Here is a 27,225-nt window from a genome sequence, read left to right as displayed (position 1 = left end):
TAAACTGTGTGGGCGTGCCGCAATGTTGCAATTTGATTTTAAATATATTATTTTATGCAATAAAAGTTTGTGGTAAACTATAATTGCAAAACAATATATTAAACTAGATGAGTCATAATTAGAAATAGAATTATTCTAATAATAAAAACATGGATAAGAAATTGGTTTTATTGTTTCAATTAAAATTGTTTCCTTTTTATTTATATTTATTTAATCACTTAAGTGAAATATTGATTCATTTATACTGATATACTAAAAATAATTAGCTACTATTTGTGGGATCTACCTTGAGTTTCCCTCTAATTACTCATGTTTCCATAGTAATTAAATAAAAATACAGAATATTTATAAAATACATATTAAAAAAGATATACTGTCAAAGTTGTAATATAACTGGCATTGTTATTTTTAGTTCCCTTTTAAATTAGTGATATGGATGTGCAGGAACGAGTTTTTGTAATAATGTGTAATTGAAAAAAGACAAGATTAGCAATTTCAGAGAATATATTTAAAAAATTATTTGTGAACATTCGATTTTGAGTTTAGTGAACAGGAGATCGCTTTAAGCTCTATAGAGGCATTGATGGTGACCATATAAAATAATGTTTCTAGATTGATGTATGTTTTTTTAATTCCCATTATTTTTTGGAATAGTCAACATAGAAAACAAGACAGGTGCATTATAAATATACATTTTATATAGTACAACAATAATATTTTCGAATAAAACTAATTAAGTTATTATTGAAATAATTAATAATATAATTATTTGTATATTCTTTTCATGTAAGTCATTGCTTACCAATTAAAATGCCATTTGTTCGAATCTCGCATTAGTTTCATAATGTTTTAAATTGTTTCGTGTTCTGGATCTTGGAATTATTATTATAATCACCTCAGATGATTTTTTTATCTTACGGATGATTAACTATAGCCGTATTATGCCGTTATAACATTGTAAAAAATATTTATAAAATTACTATATAATAAAAAAAATACAAGTTAATCACTACGCGGCCTATTTTCGTACAATATATCCGAGTCGTACAATATGGCTAGGTTTGTTTTGAATTTATGAAACTCCCGTCGATTATCAACGGTCTGACACACTATTTTAGTCTAAAAACCACATTAAAAGTAATTTTAGATGTTCGCAACATTTGAATAAATTTTGCACGTTTAGTTTGCGCTTTATAAACATAGAAAAGTTATGTGCTTTTTCTAGTAATTTCATAGCTTTTCAGTTTATACGTTACCAATTTAGAGGCCGTCTGTTCTTAATGACGCAGATAGAAGGAACATTTTCATAATCTTGAAAAAACGTATTTTTTGTTATAAAATAAACAAAACAAAAGAGTTTAGGTCAGTTAACACAAAAATATATTAACTAACATTTTTATAGAAAAATAAAAAATGAACAACAATATTTTCTTCAAATATTGAAATGAAAATTAATTTAACATGAAAATACGTAAAATAACACATCCACGTATTTTTATTACCAAATTAAAAAAAAATACAGAATAATTTATAAATGCTTTGATATCTGATATTTTTATTTATAGATTTTAGTTAAAATTAACTGCTTTAAATCTATTACAAATTCTGAATAAAAAATTAGATAATCGATATTTGTATTTTAGTATGTTCAGATCGTATGTGAAAATAGTTTTTCATATAAATATTGTAAGTAACAAGAGTAGAATAAATTATTTTTATGCAAATATCTTCGGATTTAAAAAATAAAATGTTTGCTTTTATCGAATCAAATGAAAGCAATTTGAGAACCGCTGAACGAATTGGAACGACGGATGGAAAAGTGTTGACGCAAGAGCCTTGAAAATTATACAAAACAATGGATTAGTGGAATCGATGATAGGAATTGATATAATAAAAAATGTTACTAGCGAATATTAAAATATGATACGTCGAAAATTATTTGTATAGCGATCGAGTTATAAATTAAAAAAACTGATGACTTACATACCTCAAAAATAATCTTAATAATAGTTAAACACTGTTGTATTTAGCAAGGATACTTTTATTACTAACTAGATAATATTATTATAAGAGAGAATATTTTTCAAAGTCGTTTAGCTACATCTCATTCTATTACTCGTTGACGTATCAGACTGATGAAATTTAAATTTTGTTCAATATTAAATTTACTAATGTAATTTAATTATTATTAACGATATTTTAGAAACTCCAGTTATATTTTATTACAGTCAATCTCATTTTGGATTAGTTAATAGCTGATTCAATTTCGGTTGGATGAACTGAAACTTTATTTTGTAAGGTTTTTGACAAGATAATATTTTCTATTGAGGTAGATATAGACACATCAGTATCCAAGAAGACCAACATGGAGCTTATTTGGCAGAGAAGCTGGTTGAATTATACAATTTCGAGATTAGGATGAAAATAGTGCTATACGCACGGTTAATTTCACTGCTATGGCTTGTGTGGCACACATTTTTTAGTTAGCGATACATTGAATATAATAGACATATATCCATAGAACTATCAAGACATCATCGCCTTATTATATTATTCTATAAATCAAGAAACGCGATGGAATAGTACGAATGTCATGCTAGAAGATCTGCAACTATTAGAATTTAGAGCAGAACTGTCAACTGCAGAGCATCAATAGTAAAATATTCATTATTGCATCAACTATCAAGATAAAATAGACACAAAATTAACTAAAATGTAATATTTTTATTTAGAAAAAAGTGTGGGCGGAGTTATGTACGTATCACCTAATATTTCATTGGTAGATGGTTATATTTCAAGATTAATATGTTCCAATAAGGGCGTGGACAACGTAACCGATTAGAGTGATTAGACTACACAGTAAACGCATACAGAATTTAGGATTTCGTTCAATTTGGCCGTCAGATAAGAATAATCTTGAAGGAGGGGCGCGGGGGGCATTGATTGAGCGATAAATGCAGTAATTTTCGTTAGTCAGATTAGATAACGATAATATGCAACAGATAAACCAACTGACCTTTTTATAAGCAGCTAGCACCGTATCCGCCGAAAAATCAACTGAGAGTTTTTAATATAACATTTATAAATTAACAGCTAGGTAAACCGACAAGATTACACCGAAGATTAAATGAAATATGTTACATTAAATCATATATATATATATATATATATATATATATATATATATATATATATATATATATATATATATATATATATATATATATATATCAACGCACATACACCTCTAGCCGTTTATTTATATTATATTATAAGTGATATTACGGTGTAGCTCACATATTGCACATTCGTGTTTAATCAACTAATGTCGCTCTATTTTTAATTGCGTTTTTTTCTCCTGATATAAATTGGATACTTTCTCCGTGACCTTTCTGAGTTATCATCGTACTTTCTTTGCCCCTGTATCGTCTTAAATATTATCTAGAACGCACAGATATGATATTAAAAATAAACAATACCGACCACAAAAAAATCACGCATATCCATAAAAAATAGAGTGTGATGTAAATGATGGGATATTTTGATGTAGATCAATCGATACTGAGACTTTTGAGCTCTTGAGCATTGATTTGTGTTGACAGAGTACATTTTCTATTATTATATTTACTGAAGATAGCAGGAACGATTGTTACCATGCAATGATTATTTTTATAAGATCATAATTCGGCAAGGACAATATGTATGTGGTTTTCTGTTAGCTTTAAGATTATGAAAAAGAGTAGTTGAGAAGTTGATGCGATTCAATTTTTTAAGTCTCGTTTTGGAATATGTTATCAATTTAGAGAGAGATACAACAATTCCAGTGACTCAACTAATAATAGTTGTAAAGGAAAACCGCAATTTTTTATATATACAAATCGTATATCTAATATGTCACGTTTAATTTAGTCTATAATTAATAAAATTATCACAATGTGTATAATTTTTTTGATAGAGCGCTTTTCGGCAATACTTTGGCTACACGTCTGTGTAATCTATGAGGTGTTGTTAGATAATAGAGAAGCCAATGCATACGTTCAAGTGTTGCTAATACAAATGCAGCTCACTTTTAGTATGGGTTTGATTAAACTCAAGGTCGGATAATTTCTTTATCAGTCAATGCTCAGTTCTCACTTTCGGCTATTGCTGTCTGCTGACCCATATTGTTCCTGATGGCTCTTGTTCAATTGGATGAGCGATGTGATTTTTTATTCTAAACCTATGCTTGATCGACTAGTGTGTTAAAGAAATATAATGTAGTTAAAATAGAAGAGGAACTTACTACCCTTAAAAACAAGTATTTACAATAGTGTGGTAAAATATATACATGTATATGTAATATAAAGATGTTCTTCACTAATTAAATTGTCTCAATCAAATGATACAAATTATTAAAAATAAATAATAAATCTTGACCTATGCAAATAAAACAATTAAATAGTAATAAAATTGTAAATGTATAAAATACAATGTATAAACTCAAAATTATTTTAACTAAAAATAGCTATATATTATACTAATTTAAACTCATTTGAACATGGTTTATATAACTAGTACATCTACTGATTTGATTCAATATTTATTATTAAACTAATTTAAGATGATTGCTAACATATTTTACATGTATGCTTTTTTATGTGGGACAACAAAGTGTAATCAAAATAATCGGTTCAAGTGAAATTATAGAATTCTTGAACCATTCAATCAGTATTTCATCAAGCTTACAAAAAATATGTATTGAAAAAGATTTCTTATTATATTATTTGAGTGATTCTAGCTTTTGACAATTTAATTTAATTGAGTATCCTTATGTAAATATTTTTTTAGGTAATCCAGAAACCAATGTAATTTTTTTTAAATTAAGTTTAAGTTAAATTTAACAGTCACTATTATTTTGGTCGTTGAGTACGTATTTTGTAATATCTATTAAAAGTATTTAACAAAACTGCTTGTTATATGAATATTAAAAAAAAAAATACCAACCACAGTCAATAAAATCATTTTTAATTATTAGATACTTATTAATAAAAAATTAAGATATAAATTTATTTCTGGATATGAGAGACCAGCAAATGTAAGCAAATCCTGATCAAAACTATTCATCAGCTAGCTGAGCTACTAAGCCTGTCCGATTAAACAGTGCATAGATGCATAAACAAATTGGGAAGGCTTGGAGACAAGTCGAATGGGTTCCACACAGATTGAGCGAAGAAAACAAAATGAGAAATGTTATACGACAACAATCGCCGTAGAAGAGAGTGTTTATTTAAAAGTCAAGCAGTAAAACCTATCTGAGGCCTGGGCTAATTATAAAAAAAATATTTTGTGTGTAGTGTGGCGCCGTCGCAGTGGGAACGCTCGGTAATGAGCGTTCCCACTGAAAAAATCATGATAAATATAATGAGTAGATATTTTTTAATGCCTAAAAATATATTTCGCATAAAATATGATTTCAGAAAATATGTCGCAACGGTGGCTAATTTTTATATTTATTTGTAGCACAGAAAGAGTTATTTTGTACCTATTATTATTTATTCAAGAAATTATTTTACGATGTTAAAAAATATATAAAATGCCATTTTTGTCATGATTACTGTTTTTCCAGGATTGTTATAGCAAATTGCATTTATATTTTTATATATTATACATAAAACATATCCACATTATTCTCCAGACCTTGCTCCTTCCGACTATTATTTATTTCGATCAGTAACACTTTCTAGGTGGAAAAAAAATCAAAATACAGACGATGTGAAAAGGGGACAATGGGAATATTTTGCATCAAAGCTTCTCAACATTTTATGCTCCTAACTTTTTTTTTTTGGATAGATATAATAAGGGTATATCTTTAAAATAAAATTATAATTTAATCGTTAAAATCAAAATTGAATTTTTTGCCTTAAAAATTGATATAAAATTATAACTTAGTTATAGAATTCTTGATCCATTTTAGTAAGCTTATACTCAAATATAGTTTTATATTATTTTATTTTTTATGCGAGCTAGAAATATATGTTTATATATTATTGTATATATAAACATATAAAATTATAGGTTCAATCTGCGGCTATTTTATTAAAACATTGTTGAACATTGTATTTTTCACGGCGTCGAAACATAATACATACAACCACGTTGTTAATTATTGTTAAAGCTGAACTTTGCTTTCACTCTGCGGAAAAACATTTGGGAAGCCATAAAAAGGAACCTGTAATTAAGAACCATCTCGAATATGAGAAACTTTGAGTAAACAGCTAGAGGGATTACCGTATTTTCGCATTATGTTTTATATTAATTCGCAAAAAGCTACATAATTAACATAAACTCGTTTTACGTTAACCGTAAAGCGTGGCTTGATTTTGATCTAATCATTCCGAGTTTGAAACTTTCGGGCGCCCTGTAATAAATTTATAATAATTATTCTCGATATGAAATTAATAGTTGTCTTAAGTGAACTTCTACTATCGCAAAATATATTGAAATAAAATGCGTCGTAGTATACAAATATATTCTGCACGTGTTTGATGTATTAAACTATGTTTTGTGTATCTATATCGGAAGGTTCATCATAAATTGGCAGCACTTGTACAAATATGGAAAATTTCCTGGACGATCTTTTATATGAGCAAACAGAACGCTCATCTAAAAATACATAGATATATTACTATATATGTATGTTATATTGGCAAACAAAAACGTATCGGATGGCGCAGAGATGAGCGTTATTATCTTTTTTAATTCGATATTGATTTTGATTGTATGTTGTAATTAATTAAACCTAATTAGTAAAAAAAATATTAACAGCCTTATTCTATTAATATATAATCTTAAAATACATAGGACAGAGAGATTATGATTAAAATAAGCTATAAAGACCATTTTTCCATATTTATCCGCAATATATGTATGTTTTTTTATACATCGAATAAGTTTATTTTTATTTAGCTAGCATGTATATCATATTTGTTGGTATTCTATAATTGGAAAATTCGCAGGGGTCTTTTTGTAATTATTAAGCATTAGGAAAATATATAATATAGTCCACTTTTATATAAATATATTTATTATGTAATGTTCTTAAAATAGGTATAAACCGCGTTGACTTTTGCGTAATGTGGTAAACAATTTCATTTTTGTTTACCGGCTCATAAAAAAATAGTTTATTTCTTATTTATAGAAATGTTCACAGTATTTGCGAATAGTTGAAAAAACGTAGCCAAAAGTTTATCTCTCTATTAATAAAAGTTATCAAGAGTAAAAGAGGGACGGAGAGAGTCTTATCGCAAAATTTCACTACTATTGCGAATATCGCCGTTGCTTGGTTAAACACATGTTAAAAATATTTTTCTATTCAATGTAACATATACAAAATAACAAGTAATTATTTACGTATTGCTACATATGCAACTATTTGATGAAACATTCCAAAATAAAACTTACATCACGTAAATGTTATATGTTACTTTATTTCTGTGATTTATCTAAATCGATAATCCCCTGAAACATATTAAAAGATATACGCACACATGTTTGCGTACTGTATATATTATTATGTACATACACGTACACTTTAGCGCAATAGTGTTAGCGGATAAAATAGATAGTGATATAAGCTGCAAAATTTAGGCACTCAAATGCACATGAGCTAGGTCACTATGTTTGATAACGATGTAGCCAAATCTCACGTAGACCAGTACAAAGTGCGATTTTTTTTAGATTTTTTCTATATAAATTTTAGTGCACTCTTACAAATTAACATTAAAATAGTGCATGGCGAAATCGGATGTTTAAGGAATGTATAATATAATAATATTATGCAGAGTGTTTTATCGAGTTACGTGATTCGCTAAAAATATAATTAAAAACTCTATCAAAAAGTGCAAAAGCCTTGACACTACTCATAGCAAATGATAAGATATGCGTTTTTTTGCAAGTTGTCCGAAACAGATCTCGTCAAGAGCGAATATTATTTTATCGCTAATCCTATTATGGCAACGGAGCAATCTCTCGCATGCAACTTTATCAGTTCTCTAATTGGGAGAAAATTGACAGTGATAATGTGTGATTGCAATTATTAGCACATGTTGTTACGTGTTAAAAATCAAGTGGATGAAATAGCGTCACTATTATTTTATATTAGATATATTAGGGATTAGACTATGACATTGTATTATTACTGGTACAATATCCGTTGATTACATTAAAAAGTATAGATTAATCGCACGCTTAAAAATATTTATAATTTAAAAAATCCATATCTGATATTCGATAGACGTATGCTTAAAATGCGCCCAATACTTTAGGTGTATGTTTAAAACGAGGACAATAAATAAGCAATAATATAAAATAATTATTCCATAAAATGAATAGTTTGTGCATTACTGTTGGACAGATTAGGTGCGAGTGAGTATTGATCAGAGCAGTAAGCACCTTATGAATAACTCTTCATCAAAGATGTACCTTACATAAATGCACAAAAAAATATTTTTATAAAACAAAGCATTTATTTAAATGCACATATATCTTAAAATAATGCATATTAAATCGCATTCATTTAAAATGCGTCCTATTGCTACAAATATAATATATTGTTGTACGTAATTACTATATCAAATAAAGGCACTTATGTACTTATTTTGTGAATTTTTGATTTTACTATATCGCCACTGATCATGCTTTATTTTTGTTTTTATTAAAATAAGATAGTAAGTTTTAAATTTTAAAGCTGTATATATGATAGTTACCATTAACTGACATGTCTGAGAGTAAAATTAAAATTAAAATATTTAATAAAATATATTATTTAAAAGATACATTGGATTTTTTCATGTTTTTGTGTATTACCTAAATGTAAGATCAATCTTCAAGTCAGAAACAAATTTCAGACACATTTTTTTTCAGAAAAAAAGTCATCACAAATATATTATAGTCAATGATTTAAGAAAATATGGATTATACTACTCACAAATAAGTAGAGTAACTATTTTTTAAGCAAGAGTAAAATAAATATAATATTAAAATAAATATAATTAATTACATGTATACTAATATAATTATAATAATTAACTCTCAAATATACTTTTCAACATATATCGCTAATTAGAGGTGATATTTATTTATCCGTATAATATTGTACATGTAAAAACAACGCACAAATATCACCTTTGTTGCGTAATGCGAGTAAATTTAAATTTCTTTGTAGTGTGCATATCGATATTGTTTTGCGTGGGTATTTTTTATAAATTTTATATTTTGCGTTATAAATGTGCGATTTATCATTTTTAAATACGATAGTAGAACATTATCAAAACTAGCAAGCGGTGCAGGACCTATTTGACATGCCTTTTTTCGTTTTATCGTGAAATATACTTTCACTGTGACATTGGACAGTTGATAAATGGAATTAGATGTGCAAATATAATTTTTATTACGTGTTACGTATGAATGTTTTATATGCGCACGAGTACATTATGTACAATAATTACTTTAATTAATTCAAGGCTAATTTATTAAATGCACCTATGGATATATATACACACATATTTATATAATATATACACACATATGCCTAAATCAGTTGTCATGTTCCTATTGCTTACTTACAATACAAAATAAAACACTGATGTAATAAATAACTGAAATTATTATAATCATTTTATTAAGAAAAAAATCTTGGTTTTAATAATAGATATATGTATGTAATTATGACATTTTAAAAATAAGAAACATGGTACAATATTATATTATATTCAAATATAATTTTAATTTTGCAACACAGGTGTCTCTGGCTTCCATGTCCTTTAATAATTATGTTTCCTAAAAATAACTCATTGAGAGAAAGGTTGATATAAAATTAATACTATTACAAATTGTTATATGGGATACTAATTTTCGGTAAGAGTGGGAAAGGGGTAATTTGAAACACCTGTATATACTATATATAACATATAATTTAACGCTATACGTATTTTTTTATTATTACAATTTTGCTATAGATGTCAATTAATGATTTTTTAAAAATATAAGACAAATAAAATAATATGAGCTACAGCAATTTATAAATTACTAGCTTTATATATATTCAATCTCATTCTATATTCATTACTTTAAACAATATTTTTAGTATCTTGTCTTTTCGTATTGCAATATCATCACGTCGCTGTTCAGCTCAACTTTTAAATTAAATGACGGAAGTTTAATAGTACAGTTGACTTAGAAATGGCAGAAAAATGATATGCGCAAGTGTCACGTTGCTGCTGCTTACCATTTGGGAGCAGTACTTCTGACATACATTTTTTGTTTTATAGTACAGATAAAATGGATTTATATTTTTATATATTATACATAATACATTAACAAAATATAAAGAGTATTTCATACATATATAATATGTACATATTAGTAACTGTTCGTATTTTTTTTCTGGTGTAAAAATTGTTTGCAATCTATTTTTTAACACATTTTCGAAAACTGTGAAACTACACGAACTAACTGAAAAGCAAAAGCTCCATTAGTTCTTAGAAAAGTATAGAATCATTACCTGTTAAGATATATGGATTATCTACGATAAGTAAAAGATCAGGAAAATTGTTAGATAGTATATTCCAAAATATACTCCGTATCCTAAAATATTATGGTGACAGTACTGTGGTATTTAGGGGGAATTATTAATCGATCATTTACTTAATCAGGCAGGACTAATACTAATGCATAGAAAATTAACCATAAAACTTATTTCTTAGATTTATTATTTACTAATTCGCCATATTTCTCTGACCTTTCCCCTATAGATTATTTTTTTAAATATAGACATTTTTTATTACAAATACAAAATTCGAATTAACATGCTTTAATTTTTTTTTTACTAGTGTTATATTATTAGCAAAAAATTATTTTTATTTATAAAGCATAACAAAAGTGTTTCACTAAAATAATCTGTCATTTAATATAAAAACAAAGTTATTATTAAACGGCCGAAAATGTCATTTATTACTTTTTAATGTTTCATATTAAAATTATTAGTATTCATTTTTAAGTAAGTTAAATAAATATGTCTGTATAAAACATTTCATTAAATTACTTTATTACAAAAATAGTATTACATGTTCCGAACTCAGAAAATAGATTGACTTTATTTTAGTCGCAATGAATTATTAATCTAAAAAATAATATATTTTAGACTAAATATTTTTTTTTACAAATCTGACAGATTTTCCTAATGCGTAATAATGGCTTTTATACAAATAATAAAATAGTGATGGTGTATACCTAAAATATATTATATGAGCATCATCTCACATACATTTAAAAACAATAGTAAGCTTGCTAAGTAGCTAGAAGGCTTGTGAAATTGAATCGTTCTCAAGCGCTGACGTCTTGGCCGCAACGGGTAAGAATAAGGAATGCGATCGCAACTCTCTAGGGCGAATCATAATCGACATAAGTAGATATTTTAAGATTAAGTTATTGTATCTTTAAAACACCCCTATATTTATTTATCAAGAGTAACTGCTTTATTGAGAATATTTTTTGAGATTGTTAATAAAATTAATCGATTGTTAAAAAATCGTACCCATACGATTTTTTCTAATGAGTTAATCAGTGATAGCAAATGGTATTCTAATCCTTTATGGATCATGAACGGTTTTTAATACTATTTATATAAACAGAAACATATTAGCGAATAATTTTAGCAGCAGTTTCTCATTTCTCCACAGAAGAAACTGAATCATTGGATTTGCTGCGATTAAGCACGAGTTAAAAATTCGTGCCTGTTCCAAGGCTTAACTTTACAAATTGAATATCCTTTCGTAAATTAAAAAAAAAAACTTTTCTTTTGTTTTCAAAGTATATGAATATGATTTTTTATTGAATTACTATTAATTACTTTAATATTAATAGCACAAGCTTTTATTTGTATTAGCAAAATAAAAATATAAATAATTAACATTTTCTCACAGACAAAATCCTCAAGAAGCTCGCCCGCCAGGTGACAAATCGGAGCAACCCTCTCGCGGTTAATCGCTCTGTTAACTAATTAACCGACAGTCACGTCGCCCGCGGGTACGTGTTGGTGTCGCGGTTAACTTGCACGAACTGATCATGCCCGACGCCTCGTAATAATTATCCGATGATGATATGATTTCGGACGTGTGTATGTGTGTTGACAATTTCTAAACAAGCGATTCTTTCACACGCGTTAAAACAAACGATAGAAGCGCCTCTGTGTGTCTTATCGATCGTTTGTCCTGGACGAGCTTAACGCCAATAAACAATCGGATAGCCGCAAAACAATAATGTTTTGTCTGGTGCGTGTGATAGAGGCGTCGGATGACTATCACTTAGTACGAACATAAGAAAAAAATATGACTAATCACAATCCGTCGTACTGAAATAGTTCGAAGAGGGCATATTGAGGAACGCTGGTTAAGTTAAACACGCGAAGATGCGCCTTATATTTTTTGGCAGGACTACAGCAATCGTTAAACAGAAACTAGAAAGCGTATCGAATCAGAGGAAAAGGAGAATCGTAATAAAAATAATTAATAAATATAGTGAGGTATGTAAATGTTATCTAATAAATAGCAGGAACATATTTTTAGATCATAGAATACAAGAAAAATACTAATATGAAAGTTATTAAATTTTGTTACATATATTGAAAGGCGGATTTTTAGAAAGAGTAGGCAAAACTATTTTTAAGCTTACTTTAAAAGCACACTCGTTAAAAAACGCAACGGAAATGACAAAGAATTTCGCAATATGATGATTATGGGGATTCTATATGATACACATTACTAATTTAATTTAAGCAGGGTCCTTAATAGTAACTATGCAAAATTATATTTTGATCGTTCAGATGATGATTTTTTAAGATATAGTATAGATACATTGATACATATGTACTTATATTTGATACATAAAGGTTTCAAATGCTCATCAGTTTATCTTATTTTCCTTAACTTTTTCGTATAATTTAGTGCAAAACATAAATTTGTGTATTTTTTATAAAAAATAGTTTTATATCGGTATACTACATAATATATACTTTTTTAGATTTTTTCATCTTTCTGAAATGCTGCGAATGTTAAATACGGAACGGACCATGGCTGCCTGAATTTTACAATCTTATTTATTTATGAAAGGGTGCTTCCGCAATAGTTGAAATAGCCCATCATTTACTATGGTTTAATTTTTTATGCATTTAAACTCATTATAATTTTACATAGTTACTCTATAGGACCCTATTTAAAATAATGCAAAATCCTTAGTCGCTTCCTACATTTTACTTGCGAATTAAGATAATACTGGAATAGCGTAATAAATTATTTGTATTCAAAACAATTATTATTTAATATTAATCCCTAATTTTGCTCTTCCAGATATGTAGTATATAAATTAAAAAAACATTAGAACCTAAGTCTTTCAGGTATTAATCAACAACTTATACCACTGTTATTTAAAAAAAATCAGGGACGTCATTTCAGCTCTTTGCAAGGAGCAGATAAAAATCGGCCATTTTTTTTAATATTTCAATTTCATTAAGATTCATAGTATTTCATTAGATGTCATGTATTGTTCTTGCAAAGGGGGGGAGGGGGTTAAGCCAGGAGATCAGTTAAACTATTTTTGATATTGAAAATATATCTATATTAAAAAATAAACATTCACTGTAACATCTGTATGTATGTAAATGTATATATTACTATATAGTACATTTTATATAAAATTTGAAATCAATATAATTTTACTAGCACCTGGCAGATAAATTATATTTTCACCGGTAAAAGTTTATATCTACCGTTGAAAATGTATTCTGATATGATTTCTCTGAAATGACATAATTTAAAAAATATTTTCGGAATAGATTCGACTGTTTTTTTTAGATTTTCTTTGCAGGGTAACAAAAGAATTTAAAGTTTAGAATCAGGGACGTCATTTTAGCTGTTTTCAGGAAGAGGGTCAAAATTTGGTTAGCCAGTGATCGATTTTTTAATATTTCAATTTTATTAAGATTCATGGTATGCATTTTAATTGAATGACATGCACATAAACGAAACACATAACGAAATATTCTCCACTTACATTACTCGAATGCTATGTACATATTTTTTGCATATCCAAGATGTTTATATACTATTGCCAGGCATTTGAGACGTCCTTCTCTATACGAGCTCTGCTCCTACATCGAGTAGTGTCGAACTCATCATTCCTATCAATGTTTTCGATTGATGAAGCGTGGGATCGCGATTAAAACTGGCGATTCGATTCGTCGCGAGACGTCGTTAATTTTTATGCTCCTTTTTCAATATTGACTCACTGCTCGAGTTACCACCCGGTGTACGTTCACCATTGACACGTAGATAATGAGAATGGTATTTCAAACATCGTTAATTTTAACGCGGCCCGATTCCGATTAATCGTTAAGCGAGCCGATCGTAAACAAGGAGGGGCGATGCGTCCCGATTTTGATCCTAGGCGGGATGCAACCTGTTGAATGTACCACGTGCTGTGGCATATTGTGCAATGTAGTAGCAACCGTAGACCTTATATTGCGCAATCTTCCACGAGTTGAATTTCGCTGGATGTTTGCGTGAACATAAAAGTACGATCGCTGCTGCAGTAACAGCTCTGATTATCGATATGATCCGAAAGACAATTTCCTGTTTGTGTTTTTATGTATAAAAATAATTACTTGACACATAAAAATAAAGTCTATTACAGCACTCTCGCATTTTTTTATCAAGTCTATTGAACTTTAAAAAATCGCTAGCTTTGCGCGCAAACAATGCTTAGTGAACGATAAAAAATATATTTATATACATTTTTGCATAACAGTATATGATTTATGGCTAATAAAAATATTAATTTATATAGTAAATATCTATTTGGAAAGTCAAGATATAAGAATGAGTAAAAATATAAGCGACTTTTCCTCGTTTGCGAAAGCGAGCTTTGTGAAAAATTGTTTATAAAATTCGTTTCAGAAAAATAGTGCAGAAGTACTACTTTATTTAATATCAACTGTAGTTCAAATGAAAGTAAACGGTAGTGTATATAATTTGCTATATTAATATCATACATTGAATTACATATGTATGGAGCCAGTCATAGCAATTTGTTAAAGATCCAATAGATACAACGTATATCAAATATTATGTTGTAAAATAAAGTCGATTCTAATTCATCTAAAATTCATCAAAACAATTCTCCGAATCACAATAATATTTGCGGTAAATAATATTAAAAATACAAATTTAACAAATATATTCACATCAACAAACCAAATTATGCAGAATTTATGGTTAAACTTGTGGTTTTAATATAGATTTATGGTTTGATCTAGTTAAAGCATGCAGTAGTGATATGAACGTTAATTTCAAAGTAATGAATCTATTTTATGTGTATTATATGAATGTTTATATGTGTCATGTATATAAATAGGGTGTCAAACGATTGATGTTTACAGCAAAAAATATTAAACTTTACACAGTCAAGCTATATTTAATTATAAACAAGCGTATTTACTTTTTCAGTAACGTTTATTTTTAGACACACCTTACAAATTTAACTTATATTTAAAATATATATATAATACACCTTAAAATACTTTAAAGTTTTAAGTCGTTGATGAGCAATAAATACATATGATGAATTAGTAAGGTGCAACAAAAAATTAATATGCATCATACAGAGCCGTAAAAAATATAAATATAAATGTAATTGATTGCCATTTGTTTAATTTTTTCTCAGTTATACTATAGGACACTGTAAAAAATATAGCTTGAAAAAATATACTATGAAAAAATGTAGTTTCCATTAATTTATTTTGTATCGTTGTGTATACAATGAAATAAAATATATCGCTTAAATTATAGTTATAAAAGAGCCTCTTTCGGATCTATGTTTGTACATACAATAAGAACGACTGTTTCTAATTTATCACGAAGTTACTTGCGTTAAATCTTAACTAGTTCTAAATATTACTACGAGTATCATAATTAAAATAAGCATATCCTAATAAATTGGGTATTTTCTCAGCAAATATTTTTTTCTACATTAAAGTAAAAATATTCGCATTAAAAATAATATATAAATAAGATATCATTAAAAATAATAAGAAAAACTAATAAAGTCAGTGTTTAAATGCTACAGTGTAAGTAATGTCTATATATTATTTTTGTTTAAAATACTTAAATTTTGCTATAGCGTTCATTGCATACTAATCGCATATTTTTTAATAAATACTAAATTAAAATTGACAGTAAAGGCTTATCCAACTTTATCTCGTTCTTTTATGGCGCGACTATTAACACACGTGAAATAGTTAATTACATAAAAGATTGCTTTACTTTAACTAAAAGTGAATCGTCTATCTTCTCAACAATTTTAAAACTAAACATACATCTAAAAGTACGTTTTTAACATGCATATACTTGCAGTAAAAAATGATTAATTACATCCTGTCAATTATTTTTTTTATGTCAAATTGATAAATAACATTTTCGCAGTAATCGGACATGTCTTTGTATACGGCAAATATTCCGCTCGAATCTAATGTTTTTCATACGGTTTTTGATGTATAATATATACCCTTGAACTATATAACACTTCGCCTAGGTTTAGCAGTAGTTTCACTTGTTCAAATAGTGCGATTTAGATAATGATTTGCCAAATATTACGCACACACTTTGACGCGCGCGCAAAACACACTTTCGCATACATTTTTTATCTCCTCTTAGATAATTCCATTTTTGCAAATTTGTGCGCGTGCGTGTGTCGTTTATACATCGGAATAGATAAATCATAGATCGTCCTAATTTTCGACAAGGTCTAGTGTAGTCGTTATGTCTTTTTAATTTAAATAATAATAAGACAATCGCAAACATTTGGATCAGGAAGTAGTGTACTATTTTTTTATGATGATAAAATAAATCATCGCGAAAATATTTATTTGAATAGATAATTCTAGCGAAAATAAACGCAATAGTAATAATTCACCAGCTCTTTAAATAAATAGTAATATGTTTATAGAATGATACATATACATAATATGGTACTTCTTGGAAATCTGTCGAGTATTCTTATATAAGTTTCTTTAACTAAAATTTTATTAAAGCAATAAATGTATTTTAATAAATTGCATGTATACATTTTCACGTAAAAGACGTAAAAAACGCAGTGTCAAAGACTTATATTCTTCAATGACCTTAAACACTATTTTAAATCAATAATAGACACGTGTATGCAAAAATCTATAGAATTAATTAATAAATATCAATAATGAAACGTACAAGAGCAAATATTTTATCAGGCAATAGAATTTTTTAATAGATCATTTTTTTGAAGCTGCGATATATTAATTACACAAAATTAGTTTTTTGTCTTAATATCTCGAACTGTGAATCTACGACTATAATTAGACAGGCGCAATGCGTTACACTGGGTATTTTTTATTAATTAATAAATATCACTTCGTAATACTGATCATTTTTTAATAAGTGATACATATTTTTCTAATCAATTATTGTATACGAAGTCGAAAGCCTTGAAGAAGAAAACAAATCGCGATATTCTCAGCTCATGGACTACTTTTATTTATTTACACAGCTGTCAGACCAATAAGTATTTTGTGTATTTTGCACTAGGATTTGATTTTTTTTCGTATAAGATTCAACTTACAATCGGACGAATTGAAGATTGAAAAAAATTGAAATTAAATAAAATATATATTTATACTTAAAATTATACTAAATATATGAAATACAGAAAAATATATTTAAAAAGAAGTACAATAAGTGATAATATTTTTTGGCCAAAAAGATCCAATAATTTTTAAAGTTTTTTTGTTTACACTTTTTAATTGAAAAAATATATAAAATTATATTTTGATAATTATTTATAACAAAATAAATAAAATATACGCATATTTATTTATTTAAAAATTTTTTTGAAAAAAAACGTGTGTTTTATTACACTTTTATGATTGATAAGTAAAAAATATATAATTTTAAGTTTCATTTTAAAAAGCAGTATTATATTAGTATTGTAAAATATAATTGAATACTAAATATTTTTTTTTTATTTATCATTCGACTGATATTGCAATTTTATGCCACAAAAATTCATATGTAAAATTATATGCTCCTTTTAATTATGTTCATATTATTTTGTTACAGTTGATTTTATCTTTAAGATTTATTTTATCCTTAAAGAGAAAAAGTGACTTAAATATATTATACATTTCTGTTAGGTTTTAAAGTAAAGATGCTGCTGGGGATTGCAAAATCTAACAACTTTTTACCACAAAAAATACCTAAGGGTCTAAAGAATATTTATAGATCATTTATATCTGTTATATGGAAATCTAGTCAATCTAGATCAATATAGATATATGCGATAGGTAGAAAAATATCATACATTTACCAATCTAACATTTATTATTTTATTGGTAGTTTAAAATGCACCAGTTCATCTGCCATGTGACTAATAAAAATATAATAATATTTTTTCTTCTGAATATATAGACCACATTTAGGCTGGCATTTAGAGCTATTAACGGATATAACGGCAGATTGTTAACGCAATTCTGGAAAGAGTATGACATTTATAAGGCTGTTAAAAAGATAAGTAATAAGTGGAGAGAGATTTCAATATCTACGATGAGTAACGTATGGAATAAACGCACTTATTATGCAGACTGAAGAAGTTGAAGATGTTTTTAGCGAACTAGTCGAAATGATCAAAGAACTGGGTCTGAATACGAAAAAAGAGTTTTTCGTTTTTAGCGGAAACGAGTAACGAAAATCGGATAGAATTTTAGAATTAGAAAATAGAGGACTCTTTTTCAGAATAATAGCGAGAAAATGAGCAATTAAAACTGTTATTTACCAAGAAGATTTGTTAAAGTGTCAAAAGAAGTGGATGATGCAATTACGCGCTATATATTAATTTTTAAAGAAAAAGGGCTACTAAAATAAAATATTATATTAACTATAAACTACATACTTTTAATGAGCATATTTTACTTAAATGTATGTTCATACGATTTTTTTAATATTATGTACGCATATGAATAAAAAAATAACTTATTTTGTTTCTTGTTTGACTTACACTAAAACCATACAATCAATTTATCGCGTAAATCGAAGAATTACTGTATTGAAAGTTATAGCTTACCTGGAAATATTTTATTCAGAATATTTTACAAGAAAATAAGTTATTCTAAAGCTACAGCTAAGTTATTTTGTAGTGTAATATGTTCGATAAAAGGCGAAGGCATTCATATAATTTTAGAATTAAGGTATTATAGTGATTTATATTTTTTTTTTATTGCCGATTAGATCTATTTTACGGATACTTGTGACGCGTAGTTATCCGATTTATATGTATTGTGAGGCATTTTTTTCAATACCAGTTATTTGTCTGTACAAAATAAGTATTATTGCCCACCACTAAAATCATCATAAAATTTTACTTATAAATAATTGTAGTATTAAGTTATATTCAGGTTTAATTGCAGCGAAAAATATGCATATACATATAGAATATATATAATTGTATAAAAATAACACTTAATTGTATGGAATATCATACCAAAAAATATTGCTACTGAAAAAAAATTATAAAATATAATTTATTTCATATAGAAAAACGCAGATGTAAATGAGCTTAAAATATTCTAAATATCATATCAGTATATTATAGACAATCATATTTAATTTTTAATTTTACTTTTTCTACTTTAAAAATATACAATAGTAATTTAGTTTTTATTTTAAATAAAAAAAATATACCATGCATATATCATAAAAATGTATTTTAACATATTGCTGAAAAGAGCTTGTAATCTTTGCGGTAAAAATATAATATTAATAGTAAATACCTTCAGTCATTTGTAGATGATCATCGCCTAGCAGCGCGCAGCTTCCGCGAATATTTTCAAGCTCGACACGATCACCATTGTCATTGGATTTTACCCGTAATCACACACGAAAGCGCGTTAATGTCTCGTTTAATCGGATCGAAAGTTAGTGAAACAACCTGGGAAAGAACGCACCGCACGTGTCACTTCTTGCGTAATTTTTGCATAACTGCATATGCATTTGCACACGAGCGCCGCGCGAACTAAGCTCCGAAAGCTCAGATAAGAGTTAGAAGCGTCGCATTCGTTAAAGGTTGTGACGTCACGCCGAATTCGGTCGGTTATCTCGAACCCGTGTTGACGCTCTCGCGTCCGAACATCGACTATTTCAAAAAATGCCGCCATGTTTTTCCCGCGCGACGGCGATTAGCGAGACTCCACCCCTTGGACGCTTTTTAAATTTGGCCGCAGCGCGACCTTTCGCGCCCGTGTCCGTCGTCGAACGTCAAACGGGGGGAAATGTGGTAGCTCTATTTTTTTAATTTTAACTTATTAAAATGCCATTCATTTTTTTTAAAATAACATAAATAATTTATACATATTAAAATTAGGCACTTTTTAATACTGCATATAGTAGATCCCCATTTATATTGCGCGGCTCGGCATTACTCAGCCGCGCAGCGAAAAATTTATGAATTTTTCTCATAAAACCGTTTTAATGCATATTATTATAAAAACCTGCTGTTTATAATATATTATATTTCTAGTTGATTTAATTAAGATTATTTCTATACATTTGGAACAAGTTGCACCTAATGTATTGAAATAATCATTATTTAAAAAAATATGTAGCTACCATTAATTAAACAATTTCTTCCAAAAAATATCGTAAGAATCAAATAAATTTAGTTTTACAAAAAATGTGTAGATGTATTTCAATTTTAAAATATATGTTTTTCTTTTTTCTATAATATTTACTACTGGAGTTACATTTTTCATTTCTTTAATAACGGCCTATAATAAGACTGATCAACGAATTAAGCCAAAATATTTCAAATGCCTATTTTTATATTTATAATAGAAATTTAATCAAAAATACGGCAGTTACCGTTTCCTCAAAAACCGTCATATCATATAAATAAATATGACAAAAAACAGCTTTTTTCTTTAAATGTTTCTAATGAAGTTACGATTTTTTTGAATATGTGTTATTTTGTAAGAATATATATTATATATAGAACATATTTAATGTGTCTATTGAAATCATTTGTTGTGTTATGAGACCCTATATTAATATTTTTTTAATAAAATGAAACTAAAAAATGCATTTGAGCATGGAATGTAATTTTTTGTATATTTTAATTTAAAATGCTGTTGCTCGTAAAGATGTCGCAAAGTGTTAACATTTTGGATATTGAATTTGGAAAAGCTACGATTTTTGAAAAATTTTATTAATAAACTTACATTTTACATTGTAAAAATGTATTTTTATTATAAAAAAATAATGTATATCGAATTTTACTAATTAACAAAAAAAAGATACGCAAACATAAATTTTATTTTATACGAATAAATTGTGAATCTGCCGTTTTATGTAAGAAACAACTTAATTCATTATATTTTTCGGGGATTGCGAACCGAGTAATTAATAAATAATGACCAGCGAGCCGCGTTAGGACTTCGGGCCGCAGATTGATTTCTTATATGTGATATGACACTAATATTTTTTGATACTTTATCTATTTGAATTCGGCATCTCTGTGCCTACGCACCTGTTGAACCTGCATAGATTTTACAATATACTACAAATCAAGCAAATATTGAATATTTTTTCTCTGTACTTTGCTCGTTTGCTATACATTTTTATGTATGTAATTAGAAATCAATAAAGTAAGCTCTTTATTGGAAGTGAAACATTCTTAAAGTTAATGCAAATTGTTTTTGTATAATTATAGAACATTTAATCCTACCAACGTTATTATCAGAAACAAAAATACTTGCTTGTTGTCATCGAAACTAGTAATTTAGCTATTTAAGTCATTATACTGAATAATTTCAAGTCATATTATTAGTGTATTAAAAATGTACATATACCATTTCTGCACTCGATGAATCATTTTGTAGTACGCTAAACTATTATTATACAATACATATGTAATAAGTAAATATTTCATTAGTTAATTATTTACTACATATATAATTTTATTAAAAAAATTAGAGCTACCACCTTTTTGCACCTGCGTCTTCGGTTCGATTGCACTTTTTTAATTTGGCCGTAACCTGAGATTTTGCGTCTATTGAATTTAAATAATGAAAGCGAATGCATGCATTGCTGTGGGAATGAATGCGTAAAAATCGGCGTTATCTCCGTGTAAAAAATTGCACAGTTCCGAAAATAGTGCGGCGCGATAACGAACATGTACGCTGTGCGGTTACAATGAAGTATTTTTGCAAAGCGTCACGACTATGGTCCGAAACGTCACCGTTATGGCCAAAGCCGGGGGTCGCGGAAAGCGCTTTTCCGGCGTCGCGCGTCGACATCGCCGCGGCGGCGGTCGTCGATCGTCTGAGGGGCGCATTCCTCGTCGCGACAGGCGCCGGTCATTTTTTTCGCACGGCGGCCCACTGGCGACATCTGTGGCCAAAAAATTGCAATCGGCCGGCTCCGTACGTGATATAGTATATTTTTAGAGCGACACGTGCATTTGTTTACGTTTTCTATTGTTTTTTATTATTATTATTTTGAATGAAATTAAATGTAATCCTGTCTCACGAGTATTTGCGAGTGTGAAAAATAGCTTTTTCGTCAATATTTCGCGGTGTGAAAAGTAAATATCACAATTATTTTTTAATAATTTATTATGTAAAATACTTTTTTCACTCACATAAAAAATAATTATGATTTTTAAATATTATTGTTGAAACATTAGGCATATTATATTGAGATACTTTTTACGCACTATTATTTTATTCTCTTAATAAATAATTAAATGAGGCTTAAAATGTATAAATATTATTAACATTAAAAAAAAATATTTTCGTTCAGGATCATTTTCTGCGTATCCCAAATAAACGTTCTCTTTAACTCAAAAGTTGATATTGATCGATTAAGAAACTTTTGAGTCAAAGACGCGATATATTTACATAATCCGAGTTTGAAATAAAACAAATTTTGACTGGCATGTTTTTAGAACTCTGCCGATAATATGAATTTTTAACTTAATATGTATCAATTATTCCTAATGCATAATTAAATTTTATAAATATGTATTGTATTTTATTAAAACAAACATATAAATTTACTATTAATATGCAATTAAAATATTTTTTATAATAAAGATTAAAAGATGCTTTTAGGTTTTTATTATTAGTTTTTTTGCCATTTTCTTGATTTTTTAAATGCGCAATTTATATACGAAATTGTTTTTTTACTCAATTATAAACATCATTGAAATTAAATATTATTACATTTTTTTTATTGCTAATAAATAGGTCTTTGATTTTTTAATGAATATTTTTTACCTTTTTTAATAGCCACTATTTTGAAACAACAATATAGAACAATATAACGAACTTATTTACAATACTACTATTTTTTTTAGAAAAATTAACTTTTTTGTGTGATATGAGTATTTTATAAAAATTTACTTTAAAATATGAATAATAATATAAATAATAGATTCATTTTTCTTATAGTTATTTTTTCAATGTATTTTGGAAAATAATTTTAACTCAATACAATTATTTTTAGTTTATCAAATACATATCTAACCATTAAATTTATTATTTCAAAACGATTCACAACACTAATTCACCACTTTTCAGCTAAATACGACACTTTTAAAACTAAATTGCAAAAACGGAATAATGCCGAATTCACTATTTTATTATTTTTATGGAGTGGAAAAAGTTATAAAAAAGGATAAATACTCGTGAGACAATCGGCGGGGGCGAAAAGATGACGTTGAAAAAAAAAGTTACGCGAACCGGAAGTGCGGCGGTGCCGATCGGCGCCGGGCGCCCGTTTGAACAGAGGCGGCCGTTGAGCCGGCGTCGCGCGAGACATCTGCCGTAATCAGCGGCCACTAAAAAATAGTGCGTGAGCTTTCGAGGGAGGCGGCGCGAGAGAGCGGGGCGCGGAAAAACCGGCGAGCGCTCTCTTTCCGCCCCACCACGCGGATAAATAACAAGGTTGCACGGGGAAATGAGAGGGATACGAGTGCAGAGCCGAGCGCGCAACCCCCCACCCCGACACCATTTTTACACACACACAGACGCGCCGGTGGAGTGGGGTGGGAGCGAGGGGGGGGGCACTACCCGAGCTATTGCAATTAAAATATAAAATGTGCCACGGAGTTCGGCTCCATCTGCGGCTGTGTGGGAGGACGCCACCACCACCCCCCACCGCCGGTGGCGGAGCAGAGCGCCCTGCCCCCACCCCCCGTTCGCCCCCTACCACCCGTCCGCATCTGAATTTTGACTGCTCGGGCACGCGCTTTTTCATATATATTTTTTTCACTTCCTAATTGTGGGGATGAGACCCGGATATGCGCCGCTTTTAAGCGCGCGCACGCGGCCGCCGTACGCGCGTACATCGGTCGGTGCGCATTTGTTATTAATAGTAATTATGATTGATAATTATCGCTTTTGAATCGCTTCTATTGGTCGGATTCGAAAACCGTTGCGTTAAAGCTCAGGCCGCACTGCAGGTACTTGGACTGGAAGGAACAGTGCGCCCAGCGGCATCTAGAATGCACGTGATTGGAACATACAAACTATATACCTGTTACACTCTAGATCTTCCGAGCCTTTTAAATTGTTTGAGTTTATGCGTATTACACACATCTTCTATTGATTTTTTATTATATAAATATATTATTAAAAAAAAACAATACTATAAAATATGAGACCATTATTTTTGACAGTAAAAAAAATAATATTAAAATATTAAAGGTAATTTATTTAAAAAAATACTGTCATAGTATGGTTAGTATATTTTTTTTAATAAACATAATAATGAGCAAGATTTTAAATAGGGGTTACCATCGGAAATGCCAATTGATGCTTGGACTTTACAAGTCTTACCGAGAATAACAATCTTTTAAAGTTAAAATGTATGTCGACCGGTATTGACGTACTTTAAAATTAAATTGAGTAGAGAAATTCCATTTGGTATAAAATAATATATGAACTCCTAATATTTTCTGTTAAATAGAAACTCTTATTTGTGTTTGGTTATTATCACAACGTATGCAAAAAAGTTTTTTGCATTAAATAATATTCTCTTTTTTTAATAAAAAATAAACCTATTCGTTAAAAGCATTCATAAAATTAATTGTTGAGCGCAATAAATATAAAAATACCGTTCTGATTGAATCCCCAAGTCAACTCAGGTTGTCATATCAGATTTCGATAGATGAAGTTTAAAATTAATAACATATATTCAAACATCTTATAATATGAGCTAATATTTGTAATTTAATTATTGTATTATTTATTGCTTTAACGAGCGAACATGAGCGATTTATAAAAAACACAATTTATTCACATAATTGCTGCATTTCTTAAAACGCATAAAACAAATTTATAAGATGATGTTTAGATTTAACTCATTTATGTAATTATATTTTTATTTATAGTTATTAGTATTAAAATGAATTGCATTTTTAATACATCTTCTAACCATAATTTTTTAGTCCCATAAAACTCAAATTTATATTTTTCTGAAATCAGTATATATTTTAATAATTGTATATATTACCTATACAAATCTTTTTTTTTAATAATGATTTCCGAAATTTCTACAATTTATAATTGAAATGTCGATTTTAATGGCTTTAATTTACCAATATTGCAAACAAGCAAACATATTGTTGTATTTTATTGTAATAGACTGTTTAAAATAATAAAATTAAAACTGCCTTATGAAATTAAATTAATTTGTTCCTATTTAAAAATACATTTAATAAAAACACTTTTAAGGATATTAAAATATTTTGTAAATAAAGTTAAGCAAGTTTTAAAATCATATTTAAAAAAATGTATGTATTACTTCCTGTGATACATATGTTTCATATAAATAAAAATGTAACATACTGTATTATATGTAATGACTAAAATTATTTTAAATAAAAGAAATAGCAATTCCGTTTAGATAAGTATTAAATTCAATTAGTAAGTCTTTTCATGTTTAAATTCCATTTACTGTATTTTTAGATATAACTACATATATTCTTTCATTTAAAAACATTTACACAATAAAAATTCACTTTTTACTGAAAGATTTATAGAATCTGGATAAGCATAAGATAAATTTTAAATAGCATATGTAGTGTTGGTGGAATTGAGGCAAAAAGTATTTAAATTTTTTTTTATTTATAATTAGAAATAATAATGCTGTTCTGAAAAATATAATGTCTATATTTTATTTATTATTAACATAAAAATAATATTAAATATGTATATGACTTTTAAAAAATATCAAAATATCTTATTAATTATTAGCTATAAGACTATTATTCTCAATTAAATTAATAGATATCATAAATTGTATATAAATATATATATATATAGTATGAAATATATTTTGCTAAAATGTAAATATAATAAAAAAAATATGTATGTATTGGATATAAAATCTATTCAAATTATTACTTGGTGTGAAGATAACTTAAAGAAGATTACGATAGTGGAGAGCATCGGAGGAAGAGGAATAGGGTGGCTGTCGAAGAGATGGAGAGGTCGAAAGAGATATAAATTTTCTTGCCCGGTCTGAAGCAGCAACTGGGTTTTTTGTAACAAAAAAATGTCTATGGTCATGATTTTTTTATAAAGCCACATTTTCATTAATTAAAATATTGTAGTAGTATACATAATTAAACTTGTGTATCATAAATTATTATTATTATTATTGTCTAAAGGATTTTACACGGTACACTGCGCCCGTATTAATTACAGTTTCGTCCACTTTAAACGAAGATTTATATCGTACGCAGAAATTTACTCAACAAAAGTGATTCTTATGCCAATGTCGCGAAGGGTATGTCACTTACCCTCTTGTGAACTGTCAACAAAGTTTGTATAAGCGAAAGCCGAATTCAAACTACACACACACACATGAGTTGAGTTTGCACGGGCGAAACACAACCCGTATAAGTTTTATCAGATAAAAGATTAATGCACGACGATCGGGTTTACAAGTTTAAGGACACGATATAAAAATGTGATATATTTTAATAACTGTTAATTAAATTGCATCCTTAGTAGGTCGGAATGTTAGCAATTGATTTTCTGGATGCAAAAAAGCCACCGGAGCAACACGAGACTAAATGGGTCAAAAACGGGGCAAGGGGAGTCTCAGA

The 27,225-nt window shown here is 28.2% G+C and overlaps 1 protein-coding gene across 22 annotated transcripts in view; it reads right to left on the bottom strand.

The window, feature by feature from the left end:
- The window catches only part of br (broad-complex core protein), a 105,051-nt gene that overhangs the window by 19,028 nt on the left and 58,798 nt on the right, over positions 1-27,225 (bottom strand). For 2 of the 22 annotated variants that reach the window (XM_088197643.1, XM_088197655.1), the window contains exon 1: positions 19,886-21,264. The exons of 17 other annotated variants lie outside the window; for them this stretch is intronic. The gene's annotated coding sequence lies outside the window, so the exon portion shown is untranslated. Of the gene's footprint in view, positions 1-11,958; positions 12,099-19,885; positions 21,265-22,347; positions 22,476-27,225 lie in introns of those variants that run through there. 3 more of the 22 variants (XM_088197658.1, XM_088197638.1, XM_088197639.1) reach the window with 3 other exon arrangements.

This window comes from Plectrocnemia conspersa, unplaced genomic scaffold, assembly GCF_051122295.1.
Source record: "Plectrocnemia conspersa isolate PC_06_02 unplaced genomic scaffold, ASM5112229v1 ptg000011l, whole genome shotgun sequence".
NCBI classification, from domain to species: Eukaryota; Metazoa; Arthropoda; class Insecta; order Trichoptera; family Polycentropodidae; genus Plectrocnemia; species Plectrocnemia conspersa.
The sequence above is the reverse complement of the archived record's forward strand: the minus strand, read 5'-3'. Positions and strand labels throughout refer to the sequence as shown.